The sequence below is a fragment of the Myotis lucifugus genome, unplaced genomic scaffold (assembly GCF_000147115.1).
Source record: "Myotis lucifugus unplaced genomic scaffold, Myoluc2.0 scaffold_532, whole genome shotgun sequence".
NCBI classification, from domain to species: Eukaryota; Metazoa; Chordata; class Mammalia; order Chiroptera; family Vespertilionidae; genus Myotis; species Myotis lucifugus.
Window position 1 is genome coordinate 266,111 of NW_005871580.1, and position 19,151 is coordinate 285,261.

Below are 19,151 nucleotides of genomic sequence, written 5' to 3' on the forward strand. Positions count from 1 at the left end.
CTCCTGGAAAGCAAACAAACTATAACTTTTCAAGACAACCCCCCTGATGTCTGCTAACTTCAGCCCCAAATCCTTCTCCCTTCCTTGTCACGTAGCAGCCATTACTCTTTGTTTCTTACCCTGTATTGATTAGCAATACACTGGCCCTTTCCTCTTTTGAAAAGTAAAATAAATTGTAAATTCTTTCACAGCCTGCATCACCAGCCAAACCCTAACAAGGTGCAACTTCAAGAAGATATGCCCTAGAAGATGCACCTCTTCCTCCCCTCTAAACAAAGCCATAAAAATAGACAACGCTAAAAGGACTCTGAAAGATAGGGAAAAGAAGGCACGCTGGCTAGGGACTTGAGGACTAAGGAACAGTAAGGCACTGAGTTCCCTGGGTTTTCTTTTTTTGTCTTCCATATGTCTCACACTAAGTGCTGGAGAGACTGTGACCCCGAACCACTAACAGGCATAGAGCAAAAAGAAGCCCCAAGAAAACATGCTCTCTCTGGCCCAAGGACCAGGAATGGGCAGCTCAGCAGACACCCAGCAGGGAGGATCAGCCATCACTCCAACCCAGCTGGCACCATGAGGGCTGTCAGGGGGGACTGAAGGACAAGGCTGGTAACTCCCTTTCTTCCTCTTCCAATAGAAGGCAACTCAGCCTGGCATTTCCCTGCCTCTTTTCTCCTGAAGGAAACCGAACTATGCCTCATTGACATAAAAATTATTTTGAGCTGAAGGCAATTAAGAAGCAGCAAAGGCAGAAAACCTCCCCCTTGTCTGCGAGAAGGCAAGATTTAAATTCTCCTGTTACTGAAGACAGACTCTTATCAGCCTGGAGATGGCACAAGAGGAATCCCCAACAAACCTCACTCCATGAGGTCCCTCCCATATATTTATCTTCCCAGCTGTGGTCCTGGGAAGCCTGAAACTGATTTCCACTCTCTCTGTCATTTCTCTACAACTTTGTTGTTTTTGTTGCGAATGCTACCTAAGCTGGAATTCTAAGCTGCCATTTTGAGTTAGTTTTGGCTGAGGTTTCTTGTGTGATGTGGGCTGCATGAGTTCAAAAACCCGTTTTTCTCTTGTTATTCTGCTTTTTATTAGAGTCTCAGGTAAAAACCTAAGATGAATAGAGCAAAGCGTTGCCTCTTCTACACCCCTGGCTCATGGTGACTTGGGTAGGCTCTCCTCTGCCCTAAAGCAACCATGGAGATCAGGTGGGAACGCCACCAACACCTGGAAGCGCAGAGAGTGGGAGTGTGTCCTGTCATTCATCGCCTTCTGCCAGAAGCAAGGTAAGCCCAGAGAAGTGCCTTTCACCTGTGCGTGGGAGCAGCAGGGATTGAGCAGCACCCCCACCAGCATCAGGCAACCCAGGGACTGCTCTCCCGTTAGGGGCCTGCTGGTATCTCCTCCTAGCAACATAGGGACCAGAGAAGGGTATTTGGTCCCAGCAGGAGGCAGCAGTGAGAACTGCAGGAGTCCCAGCAGCCCCAGGTGAACTAAGGAGACCAGAATAGCACTGCAAGAGTTCTGAAAACTAAATTGTCATTGGAACCACAGCCCACAAAAATAAGTCAAGAGCCCAGCCAGTGTTGCTCAATGGTTGAGCGTCAACCCATGAACCAGAACAGTGGTCAGCAAACTGCAGCTCACGAGCCACATGCGGCTCTTTGGCCCCTTGAGTGTGGCTCTTCCACAAAATACCATGTGCGGGCGCACACGTACAGTGCGATTGAAACTTCGTGGCCCATGCGCAGAAGTCGATTTTCGGAAAGGAGATAGACGAAACAAGTATACAAGACGAGTGTGGATGGGAGAGTTGGAAGGGGTTGACCTCAGCGAACGTACCTCAATCAGATTGAGGACGTTTTTAGCAAAGGCCAGCTTAGGAGTACCCTAATTAAGTTAATAACAATGTGCCTACCTATATAGTTTAAAAATTTGGCTCTCAAAAGAAATTTCAATCATTGTACTGTTGATATTTGGCTCTGTTGACTAATGAGTTTGCCAACCACTGAACCAGAAGATCATGGTTCTATTCCCAGTCAGTGCACATGCCTGGGTTTCAAGTTTAATCCCCAGTAAGGGTTGTGCAGTAGGCCACCAATCAATGATTCTCTCTTGTCATTGATGTTTCTATCTCTCTATTTCTCCCTTCCTCAATTAAAAAACACATTAAATGACACCAATTTCTTTTAAAAAAATGAAAACTACAAAACTGAAAAATATAATAACTGAAATAAAAACTTACTGGATGGGCTCAATAGCAGAGTAGAAATGACAGAGGATAGAATCAGAAAGTTGAATTTTGACCAATAGATTTTACTTAATATGAACAGCAGAGAGAAAAAAGACTGAGGGAGGAAAAAAACAGAAAAAACAGAGCCTCATAGACTTGTGAGACAAATACTACTGTATCCTCAGTAGAAGAGAAAGAATGAGGAGCTGAAAAAATATTCAAAGAAATAATGACTGAAAACTTTCCAAATTTGGCAAAAAACATACAGGGTGGGGCAAAAGCAGGGTTACAGTTATTTGTATGGAAAATAATACAATTAATAAATAGTAATGCAAGATAAACTGTGTTTTCCATACTCACAACTATAACCTATTTTTGCCCAATCCTGTATACATGTACATGACCATTGAAGTGATGAAGGGTGGCAGCTCAAGTAAATGAAGAAAGGATAAATAACCCAACATACAGTTGGGGGCACTGTCTGTGTTGGAATGACAAAGTTTGATCTCTCTCCCATACCATCACACTACAATTAAAAATTAATTCTGGCCAGATTAAAATGGTAAACATAAAAATACACAATAAAACTATAAAAATGAAAAATTTCAGCCCTAGACGGTTTGGCTCAGCAAATAGAGCATCAGCCTGCGGACTGAAGGGTCCCGGGTTCAATTCTGGTCGATACATGCCCAGGTTTCAGGCTCAATTCCCAGTAGGGGGCGTGCAGGAGACAGCCAACCAATGATTCTCTCTCATCATTGGTGTTTCTCTTTCCTTTTCCCTTCCTCTTTGAAATCAATAAAAATGTATTTTTTTAAAAAATCCAGGGAAATGTTTAGTATAATCTTGGAATGAAGAGCTTTTAATAGTTGAAACCAGTTCAAAAAATCACTCAAAGAAATTTTGTTTCATTCTCCATCTAACAGTGGCAAGAATACAGTGTTTCTTGAGATTGTATTTTAACTCTGTGAATCCTTTTAGTATTTTTCCTCAGATAACTCAATGAAAATTATTATCACCAATACCATGTAAGTAGGGTCTTCATAGTTAAGTCTTCAAGTGAAATCTAGTGGTGATTTATATTTGTTCTTTTAGGGTATCAACTCTTGCAAATATCTGTTGAAAAAAATCTATTGAATTTATGTAGGCAGGAAACCAGTTTAATTCATGATTTGTATTTTTAAATTATTGCTTTATATAGTATTATACTACCTCTAGTAGTTATCTACTATTTGGGCTGCACATTATAGAACACTTAACCAACAGTGACTCAAATAGGATTTTTTCCACACAAAACTTTTGGAGAGAAGGAGTATTGGCATTAAAGTCTAGGCCAATGACCTGAAATATCTTTGTGCATAGTTCAAAGTGCCTCAGTTGGTTGGAGCATCCTGTCATACACCGAAAGGTTGTGGGTTCAATTCCTGATCAGGGTGTGAAGGAAAACCCCTATTCTGTAATACTACTGTTTGGAATTCTCTGCTATTCCTTGGATGGCCTCTTATTCTGAAAAAAATAACTTTGCTTTCTAGCCTGCTTGAATAATGGGGGAGAAAAACTTAGCTGTCTGACCTTGTAGGCCAGAGACTAGATACACCCAATGCCATGCCAGGTGCATTTTTTAATTGGATAGAACTGTGTAGTTTTCAAGGCCGCCGCCAGCAAGCACACAAAGGGCTGGCTCTTCTATAAAAAGGGAAGTTCTGCTTGTAGCTTTGCTTAGAATTTGGATTCATTTCCCTAAGCCTGCCGCGGTGAATATAGTGTAACTCCAAACTCTCAGAGCGCTGTTTGGTTCTTGTCTGGTTTTTCTGTAACAAGGGCACATACCAAGGTTGCAGGTTTGATCTCTGGCCAGGTGTGTATAGGAAGCAACAATAATTGTTTCTCTCTGACATTGAGGTTTCTCTCTCTTTTCCTCCCTTTCTGAAATCAATTTAAAAATAAAAATAGTTGCCAGGACTTTAGACATAAGTTCTGCTTTCAAGAGAGAAAAGGGGAGAAGAGGTGGTATCAGCCACATCCATCTCTCTGTCTTAGTCTGCTCAGGCTGCTATAACAAAAATACCATAGACTGAGTGGCTTTAACAACAAATATTTATTTCTCACCATTCTGGAGGCTGGGAAGTTCACGGTACTGGCAGATTTCATGTTTGACGAGAGACCACTTCCTGGTTCATAGATTTTTGTCTTCTCACTATGTACTCACATGACTGAAGGGACAAGGGAGCTCTTTCAGGCCTCTTTTATAAGGGCACTAATCCCATTCATGAGGGCTCCATCCTCATGACTTAATCATTTCATAAAAAGCCCCACCTTCTAATATTATCACATTGGGGATTAGGTTTCACTGTATGAATTTTGATGAGACACAAATATTCAATCTATAGCAGTCTCTTTCATCAGAAAATAAAAAACTTTCCCCCTATTTACCAACAGTCTTCTGTCTGTGTCACAATAACCACAATTGGGTACAAGTAAGATTAAGAAAGTTAGCATTTGGCTTTCCTAGTCTCTGTGGTAAAGACTGCCATGAACTGTGCGAACCACAAAATTGCAGCTGAAGTGAACCCTAAACTGTTGTGTTCCTTGGGAAATTAACTCTATTTCTGGAACACACATACAGGAAGATGAAACCGTCTTTTTTTTTTTTTTTTAAGTCTTACTTTTAAAGTCTACCAGGGTTTAAAGCTTCTGTTCTCTTTGGAGATCTAGTTCATTTTGTATTTCACAAAAAGAAAGCCAATATTTATAATTATAGGAAAGTTAAATCCATTGGACACAGATTCTGGCTCAACTCCTCATATATCTGTCACACCATGGTAGTAGTTTTTTGGAGCCCTGTGTCGAAATTCAAGCATTTTGTTTTGTATTTAAACCTTCTTGTATAAAAATCATAAAAATAGGGTAATAAAGTATAAAGCGATAAGGGTAGGGAAATTCCAGGGCTGACCAGCAACCCCTGAACGAGGGAGGAACAGATTACTCAGACACAGTTTCACTGTGGGGGAAAGGACGAAGGGGCTTGCCCAGCTGAAGAAGCCAGGCCACCTCCATTGCCTGTCTCGTCAGGCCTTTTTTTTTTTTTTTTTTTTTTTTTTAAATATATTTTATTGATTTTTTACAGCGAGGAAGGGAGAGAGATAGAGAGTTAGAAACATCGATGAGAGAGAAACATCGACCAGCTGCCTCCTGCACATCTCCCACTGGGGATGTGCCCGCAACCCAGGTACATGCCCTTGACCAGAATCGAACCTGGGACCTTTCAGTCCGCAGGCCGACGCTCTATCCACTGAGCCAAACCGGTTTCGGCTCGTCAGGCCTTTATTGGAATTTTTATCTTCAGATACAATCAGTAGGATGAGTAATCTTGGGAAGTTTACATTGTCCTCTAGGCAAGGGCATCCAGGAATTAAGCATAAGGATTCCAGTAACCACCTGGGGATGTGCCCGCAACTCAGGTACATGCCCTTGACCGGAATCTAACCTGGGACCCTTCAGTCCGCAGACTGACGTTGGAATTCATATAAACAGGGCAGGCAGCCTTCCACACACTTCCCTTTTATTAGAATATCCTCCTTACAAACTTTCCGACCAAGTCTCATGTTTCCCAATAGGGAAGTGTAAAAAAAAAAAAAAAAAAAAGAATCTCCCATAATTTATTCAGATAGCAAAATTTAGCATTAATAATTTCAAAGATTTATAGGATAGAAAACTGATCAAAATGGTCCTATATTAACAACAGTACTTATTTATTCCATTGTTAATAAATACCACAGTATATTTTTAGTAATAAAATAAAAATACCATGGTTGTAAGTTGTCCTTTCTCTTTTCAAACCTTTCATCGACTGATCATACAAAAAAGCCATAAAAGATCTATACCTATGTAGAGAAGGAAAAAATTTTTTCTACCCTTTTAGGTTCTTTGGCATATCTAATAATCAGATTGACATTAGATCAATTAAAAGGAGAGAAATTAGTTTGACTACGTTCATAGGAGGACCCTACAAAGATAGTGAGACACAAAGATAGAGAATTACAGGCCAATATCTCTGATGAACATAGATGCTAAAATCCTCAAGAAAACATTACAAGTTGGATCCAGCAATATATTAAAAAGATAATACACCTTGACCAAGTGGGATTTATTCCAGAGAATCAAGGCTGGTACAATATTTGCAATCAATAAACAAATAGGACAAAAATCACATGATCATATCAATAGATGCAGAAAAACATCCGACAAAATTTAATACCCATTTTTGATTAAAAATTCTCAGCAAAGTCAACATAGAGGGATCATATCTTAATATGACAAACCTACAGCCAATATCATACTCAATAGGCAAAAATGAAAACATTTCCCCTAAGAACAGGAACAGGGATGTCCACTTTCACCACTCTTGTTCAACATAGTACTGGAAGTCCTAGCCACAGAGATCAGACAAAGAGAGGAAACAAAAGGCATTCAAATTGGAAAGGAAGTAAAACTGTCATTATTCACAGATGACATGCTATTGTACATAGAAAACCCTAAAGACTCCACTAAAAATCTACTAAATTTACTCAATGAATTTGGCAATACAGCAGGATGCAAAATTAACACCCAGAACTAGATGGCATTGTTATACACCAATAATGAATTCTCAGAAAGAGAAACTAAACAAACAATCCCATTTACCATTAAAACAACAAAAAAATTAGGATACTTAGGAATAACTTCAACCAAGGAGGTAAATGGCTTTTACGTGGAAAACAACAGGATGTTGACAAAAGAGTAGAAGATATAAACAAGTGCAAGAATATGCCATGTTCATGGATTGGTAAAATTAACATCATTAAAATGCCCATACTACCCAAAGCAATCTGCATATTCAATGCAATCCCTATTAAAGTACCAATGCATATTTCACAGATATAGAACAAATAATCTAAAAATTGATATGGAACCAAAAATAACCCTGAATAGCTGCAGCAATCTTGAGAAAGAAGAACAAAGTTGGAGGGATCACAATTCCAGATAGCAAGTTATACTAAAAGCCACTGTAATCAAAACAGCTGGTACTGGCATAAGAACAGGCATATAGCCGAAACCGGTTTGGCTCAGTGGATAGAGCGTTGGCCTGCGGACTGAAGGGTTCCAGGTTCGATTCCGGTCAAGGGCATGTACCTGGGTTGTGGGCACATCCCCAGTGGGAGATGTGCAGGAGGCAGCTGGTCGATGTTTCTCTCTCATCGATGTTTCTGACTCTCTCTCTCTGTAAAAAATCAATAAAATATATTTTAAAAAAAAGAACAGGCATATAGATCAATGGAACAGAACAGAGACCCCAGAAATCAACCCAAGCCATTACGCTCTATTAGTATTTGACAAAGGAGGCAAGAACATACAATGGAGTCAACACAATCTCTTCAATAAATGGTGTTAGGAAAATTGGACAGGTGCATGCAAAAAATTGAAGCTAGACTACCAACTTACACCATACACAAGAATAAACTCAAAATGGATAAAAGACTTAAATATGTCATGAAACCACAAAAATCCTCGAAGAAATCATAGGCAGCAAAATTTCAGACATCTCTCATAGCAATATGTTTGCAGATACATCTCCTAGGTCAAAGGAAACAAAGAAGTAAATAAGCAAATGGGACTACATCAAAATAAAAAACTTCTGCACAGCAAAAGAAACTATAAACTAAACAAAATGAAAAGGGAGCTCACTGTATGGGAGAACATATTTGGCAATGATACATCTTATAAAGGGTTAATATCCAAAATATATAAGGAACTCATACAACTTAACAAAAGGAAGACAAACAATCTAATTAAAAAATGGGCAAAAGACCTAAATAGATATTTTTCCAAAGTGGAAATACAGATGGCCAAGAGAGATGTAAATTAAAATGACAATGAGGTATCACCTCACACCTGTCAGAATGGCTACCATCAATAAATCAACAAATGACAAGTGCTGGTGAGGATGTGGAGAAAAGGGAACCCTAGTACACTGCTAGTGGGAATGCAGACTGGTGCAGCTATTATGGAAAACAGTATGAAGTTTCCTCAAAAAATTAAATATAGAACTGCCATTTGACCCAGTCATCCCACTTCTAGGAATATATTCTAAGAAACCCAAAACGCCAATCAGAAAGAATGTATGCACCCCTATGTACATAGCAGCACAATTTACAATAGCTAAGATCTGGAAACAGACCAAGTATTCATCTGTAGATGAGTGGATAAAAAAGCAGTGGTCAGGGGAGAAACCAAGATGGCGGCATAGGTAAACACCTGAAATTGCTGCCTCGCACAACCACTTCAAAAGTACAACCAAAAGACAAAACGGACATCATCCAGAACCACAGGAAGGCTGGCTGAGTGGAAATTCTACAACTAGAAGGAAAGAAAAGCACACTGAGACTCAGAGGAGGTGCGGAAGTGCAGAGGTACGGAGCTGCACCCAGCAAGGGCTGGCAACTGAGGACGCGGCTGTCTTTTTGAATCGGGAGGGAGTCACAAGCCCCAGACTGCTCTGAACTCCAGTTCCGGGTGAGTCTCTGGGGACCCAGATTCATACAGGGAGAAACTGGACTGTCTGGCAGCGGGCAGAACTTGGAACTCGAGGGCGGCTTTCTCTCAAAGGTGCTTGCAGCGATTACCAGGACACTGAGACGCGGGGCCCTTTTGGGCAGGGCTGAGGATCAGCCATAGCTGCTTGCTCTGCCCTGTTGATTCCCTGAGATCCCGCCCCACCCAAGCTACGGCAGAGGCTTTTGCATATGAATATCCTGGCTTTTTGCAATCTGAAAATTACCTAACAAACTGCAGCTGGGCCAGACAGACCCAGAACTTCCAAGAGAAGGCCCAAGGCCCCACAGCAGCTTGCATTGCTTCACAGCTGGGCCTCATTTGGGCACCTCCAAACCCCAAACAAGGAAGGGGAATCTGCAGATCTCTTCGGAGCTTCTGCTGGGTAGCCTCAGGCAGAGGCAAAATTAGCACCTCCTTAGATCCAAGAGCCAGTGTACCCAGCGGTCAGAGTGGGACCATCCAATTACAACTCCTCAGATCCATAAGGGACACACTCAGGGGGCAGACTCAGTGAGCACCAAAGCCCCACTAAAGCAAGTCTTGCCTCATAAAGGTGTCTTCAGCACAGAAGTTCTCCCACTGTAGACAAAGCTGACTCTCACAGCCAATCGGCCTGGAGGTCAATTCCTCCCAGTGATACCTACAACAATCAAGGCTTAACTACAACAAGACTGTGCACAAAGCCCACAAAGGGGTGCACCAAGAGTGTCCACCTCAGGTAATTGGGGAGGCTGAGCCACTGGGCCCTATAGGACACTTAGCACAGAAAACCACTCTATCAACACAGGGAAGCATAAAAAATTCGGAGACAAAGAAACAGGTCACAAATGACAGAAATGGAGGAAAGCAAACGACTGGATATAGAGTTCAAAACCACACTTTTAAGGTTTTTCAAGAACTTTCTAGAAACCGCTGATAAATTTAGTAAGACCCTCAAAAAGTTTGGTGAGACCGCCGATAAATGTAGTGAGATACTCAAGAAATCTAGTGAGACCCTCGAGGTTATGAAAAAGGACCAACTAGAAATTAAGCATACACTGACTGAAATAAAGGATATTATGCAGAGTTCCAACAGCAGACTAGAGGATCGAAAGAATCAAGTCAAAGATTTGAAATACGAAGAAGCAAAAAACACCCATCCGGAGAAGCAAAATGAAAAAAGAATCCAAAAATATGAAGATAGTGTAAGGAGCCTCTGGGACAGCTTCAAGCGTACAAAAATCCGAATTGTAGTGGTGCCAGAAGAAGAGAGAGAGCAAGATATTGAAAACCTATTTGAAGAAACAATGACAGAAAACTTCCCCTACCTGGTGAAAGAAATAGACTTACAAGTCCAGGAAGCACAGAGAACCCCAAACAAAAGGAATCCAAAGAGGACCACACCAAGACACATCATAATTAAAATGCCAAGAGCAAAAGACAAAGAGAGAACCTTAAAAGCAGCAAGAGAAAGACAGTCAGTTACCTACAAGGGAGTACCCATACGACTGTCAGCTGATTTCTCAACAGAAACTATGCAGGCCAGAAGGGAGTGGCAAGAAATATTCAAAGTGATGAATGCCAAGAACCTACAACCAAGATTACTTTATCCAGCAAAGCTATCATTCAGAATTGAAGGTCAGATAAAGAGCTTCACAGATAAGGAAAAGCTAAAGGAGTTCATCACCACCAAACCAGTATTATATGAAATGCTGAAAGGTATCCTTTAAGAAGAGAAAGAAGAAGAAAAAGGTAAAGATACAAATTATGAACAACAAATACACATCTATCAACAAGTGAATCTAAAAATCAAGTGAATAAATAATCTGATGAACAGAATAAATTGGTGATTATAATAGAATCAGGGGCATAGAAAGAGAGTGGACTGACTATTCTTGCGGGGGAAAGGGGTGTGGGGGATGCGGGAAGAGACTGGACAAAAATTGTGCACCTATGGATGAGGACAGTGGCAGGGGGTGAGGGCGGAGGGTGGGGTGGGAACCAGGTGGAGGGGAGCTATGGGGGGGAAAAAGAGGAACAACTGTAATAATCTGAACAATAAAGATTTAATTAAAAAAAATAAAATAAGCGAAAACCAGTTTGGCTCAGTGGATAGAGCGTCGGTCTGCGGACTGAAGGGTCCCAGGTTCGATTCCGGTCAAGGGCATGTACCTGGGTTGCGGGCACATCCCCAGTGGGAGGTGTGCAGGAGGCAGCTGATCGATGTTTCTCTCCCATCAATGTTTCTGACTATCTATCTCTCTCCCTTCCTCTCTGTAAAAAAATAAAATAAAATAAAATTTCAGCCATGAGTTAGTAAAATAACGCAAAACGAGGTTATTATGCTAAGTAAAATAAGCCAGTCAGAGAAAGACAAGTATCACATGATCTCACTCATATGTGGAATCTAATGAACAAAATAAACTTATGAAGAATATAGATCCAAAATAGAAGCATAAGCCCTAGCCGGTTTAACTCAGTGGATAGAGCATCGGCCTGCAGACTGAAGGGTCCTGAGTTCAATTCTGGTCAAGGGCACATACCTTGGTTGCAGGGTTGATACTTGGCCCTTGCAGGAGGCAACCAATTGATGTGTCTCTCTCACATCAATGTTTCTCTCTCTGTGTCTATCCTCTTTTTCTGCTCTCTCTAAAAATCAATGGAAAATATCCTCGAGTGAGGATTAACCACAAAAACAAAAACAAACAAAATAGAAGCATAGAACAGACTATGGAATCTCAGAGGGAAGTCAGGGGAGGTTGGGTGGATGGATAGAGATCAGCCAAAGAACTTGTATGCATATATGCATATATGCATAACCCATGGACACAGACAATAGGGTGGTGAAATAGATCTAAATGTATATATGAATTTAGTATAGAATAAAAGCAACATATCAAAATAGTAGGAAAAAGTTTCCCTGGCCACTGTGACTCTGGTTGTTGGTTGGGCATCATACCATGCACCAAAATGTTACCAGTTTGATTCCTGATCAGAGCACAAGTCCAGGTTGCCAATTTCTCTCTCTCTCTCTCTCTCTCTCTCTCTCTCTCTCTGTGTGTGTGTGTGTGTGTGGGTGGGTGGGTGCACGCACGTGCACTCTCCGGAAAGTACTGTAATGTTGGGTCAATACGTGGAATGGACTGAGCAAGCTCTTATTCTACCTCCCTGCTCCAAAAATCCATGTAAAAGGTTGTCCTCAGGTGGAGGACCTATCAGATATTACACTGATAAGAACAAACACTTCATTTGATCTTAGCCAAAATGGAGAAGCAATCCACTTTCCTTCTTTTTGCACTAAAACACTTTTAGTGCCACATGACCCTCTGGCTCCAAATTACACTCTTAAATAGCCATTTCAAAACTATTCTTCCTTATAGCCTAGCAAAATGAGAGTATGTAACAAAAGGAGAGATTGCAGGCATACCAAGCTTGGGTCTACAATGTTTGATTGTCCTCTTTCAATCCTGAGAAGGTTGTCTTGGCAACCAACTTTCCCAACTTGCTCTATTTCTCCCTCTTAAAGCCTTTGAAGTGAGTCCCTCCTCCATCGGAGCCTTTGAAGTGATTCTGAATAGAATACTAAAGATTATCTATTAACTGCCCTAGGAGATTTCTGAATACCTCAGAAAAACCTAGGGCTTTTTCTCAAGCCACAGTCACAACCATAGGTACATGGCTTCATATGATTACAGCCCAACCTGCTACAGTGACTAACCGACCAACCAACAAATATTTCTTGAACATTGTTTATATTCTGGGCACTTTGCTAGACTTTGCAAATATAGGAATGAAATGCAGTCTCTGTCCTCCATAGTTACAATCTAGTGTTGTCTAATTCTCTATACATGCCCTATCCAATATAACAGCTGCGGCCACACATGGCAATAGAGCATTTAATATGTGGCTGGTCCAAATTGAAATGTAACATAAGTGTAAAAGGCACATCAAATTTTGAGGACTTGGAACCAAAAAAAAAAAAATATCTCATTAATAAATTTTTAAAAATATATTTTATTGATTTTTTTTTTTATAGAGAGGAAGGGAGAGGGATAGAGAGTTAGAAACATCGATGAGAGAGAAACATCGATCAGCTGCCTCCTGCACACCCCTTACTAATGATGTGACCGCAACTAAGGTACATGCCCTTGACCGGAATCGAACCCGGGACCCTTCAGTCCACAGGCTGACGCTCTATCCACTGAGCCAAACCGGCCAGGGCCCATTAATAAATTTTTATGTTGATTATGGCAGACAGACATGAGCAGAGCAAGGATGATGGGCCAGGTACAGAAGGTCAACAGGGAAGAAACTCCTGGCTGCCTAGCAAAGGACAATTGCAGGGTGGGACCCCACCCCCCAGAGTGACCTTTCCTCCCCTAGCATATCACTGGTCATGTGATTTGGACCCCCTAACATTTCCTCCCTAGAGATAATATCTAGGCCTCAGTTGTATTTCAGCTGCAGGCTCAGAAAAGCAGAAAAACCAGACAAGCGACCCCATGGCTAATGATCCCCTGCCCTGGCCCCAACCAATCAATCAGTGGAGACCCAGGCCCTGAAAGGACACACCTGGAAAGCTGCCAATAACATCTTCTAATAAGATCTTCCCCTGGGACCTCCCCTAAAATCTCTACTCTTAAACCCTTAGACTGGAGGACCAGTGTACTCTCCCTCCTGGGAACATTTCCATTTCCTTTTCCCTTTCATTGTCACTTTCCCTTTCCCTACCCGCTCCCCCTCCCAGGCACATTACCATTACCTCCCTCTCTTGCAAGCTCCAAGAGCCCCTTCCTTTGTCTCTATAAATTGTTTCCTCAGCCCATTTCTTCTACAAATTACTTCTACCTCTGTGATTTTATAAATAAACTAGTGGCCCAATGGATGGATTCATGCACATTGAAAGGAAATTAAATAGAAGAAGGATTTGTGCGGTAATTACGTTTCTGCAAAAAATTACATGTCAAAATATATATAATATAGTATTATAAAATTAAAACATGCATTCGATTGGCGCCAGCGAGTCACCGTTTATTTTTAAATTGCCAGTGCACATCATATGTACCAGCCGGTCAGTCGGTTGGATGGTTGATAAATAAATCACAATGTGGTTCACATTGAATGTCAACAAAAACAACCAAATTTCATGATCAGCAATGACAGATCAAAACACATGCCGGCAATTGGTGACAGTGAGAACTTTATATGTATCACGCATGCACAAGTCAACGTTTATTTTTAAACTAGTGACCTGGTGCATGGATTCGTGCACTTTTGAAAGGAAATTAATTAGAAAGTGGCCAGAGGTGTGGGACTGGGTGAAATGGGACAGACACACCCTGGAGCCAACCATCCGAGGTCCCTCCCTGGCCAGCCACACCTGGGGTGGTGCCGTGGCTGGAAGGGCATTGTCTACGGAGTGAGCAGGGTACTGTCAGGGCCGCTGGCAGAAACACTCGGTTTAAATATATCGGCTGAAATACTGAGTGCAGGCAGAGCCATGCCCTGGGGCCGGACCTAATCAAGAGATTGGGACACCACTTAGTTTGATCTTCCCGCCCAGTGTTAAGGGGGTGGATCTCATGATGTCGCCAGGAACTCAAGGCCCACCCAGATGTGATGTAACTTCCTGTTATTCAAGTATTTAATAAACTCCTTCTGGTGCTGGTGCTCTCTGCATCTGTCCCTCTATCAGAGGGCAGATGCCACACCCAGGCCCAGCTTTCACTCTATTTCTGTTTCAGTCTTGTGTTTTTTCATTTTTCCTTAAACCTCGTCACGTTCTAATCAAGATTCATCAAACCCCGAATTCTTTCTCTCTGCACTGGTTGCAGGAAGAGAGAAACACCCCTCCAATAGGGTCTCCCTGACAGGTGGGATCCCTCAGCCTAACCTGCGGGAACCAGGCTGAAACTGGCTCTCTGACATCCTCAGAGGGGTCCCAGAGTGTAAGAGGGCACTCTGCAAAGTTACTGTCATACAGGGTGTGGAATGCAAACACAAGTCTGCAGCAAACCAGATTCAGGGCCGACAGTGCCCCAGCAACAACATAACCCACGGCTAAAGGTGGAATTGCATGGCCCCATGAGGAATCAGGCTCCCTCCTCTCTGATTTTGGGGTGTGTCACCAGAGAACCGCTGCTGCCAAGTCACAGTAGCTCGGCAGCTCCTGTGTTGAGCGTCTGGTCCCTGGTGGTCAGTGTGTGTCATAGCAATTGGTTGGACAGGCAGAGGGACACTTAGCATATTAGCCTTTTATATAGAGAGATTGCCAGTGTGCATTATATGTACCAGCCGGTCAGTTGGTCGGACGGTTGGATGGATGGATGGTCGGTTACTTAGCCTTTTATATATATAGATGTCTCCTTATAGTTTGTCTTGGCTCTGAATTCTTTCCTAGGCATAACTCAAGTACCGAGGTTGCTGAACCCAGGTCCAGTCTGACTCCATGGGTCTAAAACCTGGTGCCACTCCAGCCACATACAATTACCTGTTGAAATCATAATGTTTTGGATATATTGGATTAAGTAAAATAAATTATTAAAGTTAATGGTACCAATTTATTTTCAATTTTTAAAATGACTACTAGAAAATTTAAAATTACCTATGGCTCACAATAGTTTTTTGTTGCATAGTGCAACTCTAAACATATTAATCAAAATTATCTGAAAAACTTGTTTAAAGATAGATTCTAGGTCCCACCCCTACCTATTTGAATCAGCTGGTCTGGGTAGTGAGGTTGTGGGCATAAAAAAGGGGAGACCTATAGCCCAGGTGGTGTGGCTCAGTGGTTGAGCATGGACCTGTGAACCAGAAAATCACAGTTCAATTCCTGGTCAGAGCACATGCCCGGGTTGTGGGCTCAATCCCCATCCAGTAGGGGGCATGCAGGAGGCAGGCAATTAATGATTCTCTCTCATTGTTAATGTTTCTCTCTCCCTCTCCCTTTCTCTCTGAAATCAATAAAAAAAAAAATTTTTTTTTTTAAATGGAGGGGCCCTATAACAAATCTGACAAGTCCAGTGAACAAAAGTAACCTCACAGGATGATGTAATCATAAATTCCTAACTAGACAAATCATGGTGAGTAGTCATGCTCCAGGCATATAATTTCTTAGTAAAAAGTTTATCTTTGCCTTAAGCAAGCCCTGTCCATTGTTCTTGTCCATCTAGGTTAACACACCCTTGAAATGCTCTTTTCAGACTCCTCAGAAGCTTAAACACCCTGAAGAAAGCACACAATCTTGTTAACTATCCTGTAATCCAATCCCTGCTTCGTTTTCTCCCAACTTCAAGTATTCTTTCTTAGTTCTAGCCTTAATTTCAAATGCATAAATGAAACTGCAAAACTAAAATTCTCAGGAGCAGTTGAGATCTTGCTTCTGGCTTCATTGTTATTAGGATCACCAAAGGAGGAAGGCACAAGTCCAAATTAAATTGCCAGTGGTAAAGAATTATCAATTTGTTGATCACTTGGAAACCAAGTGGGCTGAGCCACAAAATGGTGCACGCAGGCCAGAGTAGGGGGAACAGGGATATTTGTGCCTCCTGTGGAGGTCAGTGTAACTAGTGGGTAGGAGGCCAGGTTTTGGCGGTCTACTGAGGCAGTTTACTGGAAACTGAAAGCCATTGATCATGTTTTGTGAAACCTGTAATGAGAATAATAGGAAAAATGCAGGGAGGGTGAGAGCTCTAGGTGGGGTATAATGGAGGGCAGGGGAAAGATAGAGAATGTGCCTAACATTCCAGCCTCTTTTTTTTTCCCCTTGTAAGCTGAGGATCTGTTTAACATTTCCCTCCTCAAGGACTTTTGGCACTGAATTCTTTCAGAGAAAAAGGGGCATTGGGTCTCTTCTATAGCTGCTTCCTGCTGAAAGGGGGCAACATTTTTCTTCAAAGCAAAAAATCCTTGCTCTCTGTCAGAGGGACCATAAGGCCTGGGCACAAAATGAGGTTGTGATGGTGTCTAGGGGTGGTATTTCCTGAATATAAGTAGGGATTGTAACCTAGTGTAGACAAACTTTTATTAATTTTAGTATTGTTGGGGCAAAAGCTAGAACAACAAGAATTATGACAAATGGTCGGGTGGAAGGAAAGAGACACTACTTTGGAGAGTTGTAGCCAAATATTTAAGAAAACTAGAAAAAAATATTCAGAAACTAGTTAGTTTAGCTCATGGGTGAAAAATAAAACTTTGAAATAATGAACTAAACTCTAATGAGGAGGAAACTGGTCTTGCAAGGCGTGTCAGGCCATAAAAACTGTGAATAATGCACTACCCTGGTGGGGGTGAGGGTGGGTCATCGCTGGCCCCAGGACAGATCATTGGATATGGCCTGGGGACCCCCGACACCTGGGAGCCTTCCTGTAAGCCCATGAAAGAGGGCGGAACCATATCTGCAAGACAAAGACCCCAGAAGGTTATAAAAAGTGAAGCCCTCTGCGTGTTACTTTACTCTGATTTGGAAATTATTCCCGGAGTCCACTAGTGTTAATAAACGGGGTCCCTCCCTTTCTCTAGGAAGCATGCTTGGTATTTCTTTGGTCTTCTGCAACAACACTTTGTTTTATAATTATTTAGAGAAAGTTCAATGGATAAATGCATTAATTGCACACAGCCCTTCATTTCCCCATTTATGTCTTTTCTACATTTGATTCTTCTTCCTATTGTTGGATTATGTAATTTTGCTGGTTTGTGAAGAAGAGTATCAGAATATGCTGATACTCTTTGACATAAGAATTATTTTCAGCTGATTATTTTTAAAAACTGCAGACACGTGAGAAGCTCTGAAAAGAAAGAAGTTACCCTTTTCTAAGGGAAATGTACATTCATAAAGGAAATCTCCATTTGTAAGTGTCTCCCTCTCTTACAAGGAAGAGAAGTTTGACTATAAATTGCAAGAGAATCTTGTCAGTAGTAAATCTGCATAATAAACCTAACCCTTCTTCACTATGCTTTTCCTCATAATCTCCCACAACTGTCTAACCCCTACCCTCAACATCTTCCTTTTGTCTTTAGCTAAACCTGATATTTAAGGTAGTATCTTGGGGCCATCTCACAGTTTCTCCGTTTTCCTGGCTTAACATGTGTACATGTTAATAAACTTCTAATTTTTTTCTTTTAACCTGTCTTTTTAATTTTTTTAAGTTTAAAAACTATATATATTTTTTATTTCAGAGAGGAAGGGAGAGAGAGATAAAAACATCAATAATGAGAGAGAATCATTGATCAGCTGCCCCTGGCATGCCCCTTACTGGGGATCAAGCCACAATCCAGGCATATGCCCTGACTGGGAATTGAACCATGACCTCCTGGTTCACAGGTCAATGCTCAACCACTTGAAGTATGGTAGCAATCATCTCAGGTAGAAACTATAGTTTAGCTTTAACCCTGCTGCTTGGCTTCTGTACTTATTTGCTTTGTTTAATAATAGAAAAGTTATTTTGATTTTCTGAATTATATAAATCATCCCATTCCATTAAATACCCTATTGATTGTAATGTGAAATCCCATTTGTTGTGGTCATACTGGTCTTAGAAAGCACATTTTTCTTTACCTGGGAAGGACAGCACAGTTATCCCAAGGTCAGAGGGCTCCAGTTAAAGTGTCCCTGTTGACTCAGTGTTCCGGAGACCCAAAAACTGTAATTTAGATAACATGCTTAAGTCTGACCAGGTTCCTCATTCCAGAGGGCTCTAGATAATGTGTTTCTGTCAATTCAGTGATCCAGAGACCCAAAGCTGTAATTTAGATAACATGCTGCTTCTACTTCTGTAAACTGCTTTTTGCAAATCAGGCTCCTCATTCCAAACCTTGGGATGTAATCAATACCTTTGTGATCTTTGCCTATATAAGTCTGGTTTTGCGACCATCTTACTACTATGAGATTTGGGAGAGCAAGATGCCCCCTCATAGTCCCGGATTGCAATAAATGTGACTCTTTAATTCGACTTCTTGAGGCGTCCTTCTGTGATTCGAGGGGTACATTATAACACACTGAGCCACACTGGCCAAGCTAATCTGTCTTTTATTACAGGGGTTTTCAGCCAGGAACTCAGAAGAGCAGAGGGAAAGTTATTTTAAATAATTTATTATATAAGCAATATAAATAAAGTATTTAAATTTATTTTCATACAATGTAGTTGAATTTTTGTTTTTTGTTTCTTTAAGAAAGGTTCTGGGAGATGTTTCAGGTTATTTGCACATAAGAGAATGTACTCCTGTTGCTTTAACCAACAACAACAAAATATTACTGAGCAGAAGAGACAATCCTTTTGAAACAGGAATTTTAGGGGGATATATGCAGGCTTAGGGAACTTTTAGAATTGGGGTCTGTGGAAAAAAC

General features: G+C 41.3%; 1 non-coding gene across 1 annotated transcript; it reads right to left on the reverse strand.

Moving 5' to 3' along the window:
- Window positions 1-11,895: 11,895 nt before the first annotated feature.
- Window positions 11,896-12,083, reverse strand: LOC111823525. The gene has a single exon (XR_002826560.1). It is a non-coding gene; the product is annotated as a U2 spliceosomal RNA (small nuclear RNA).
- Window positions 12,084-19,151: the final 7,068 nt, after the last annotated feature.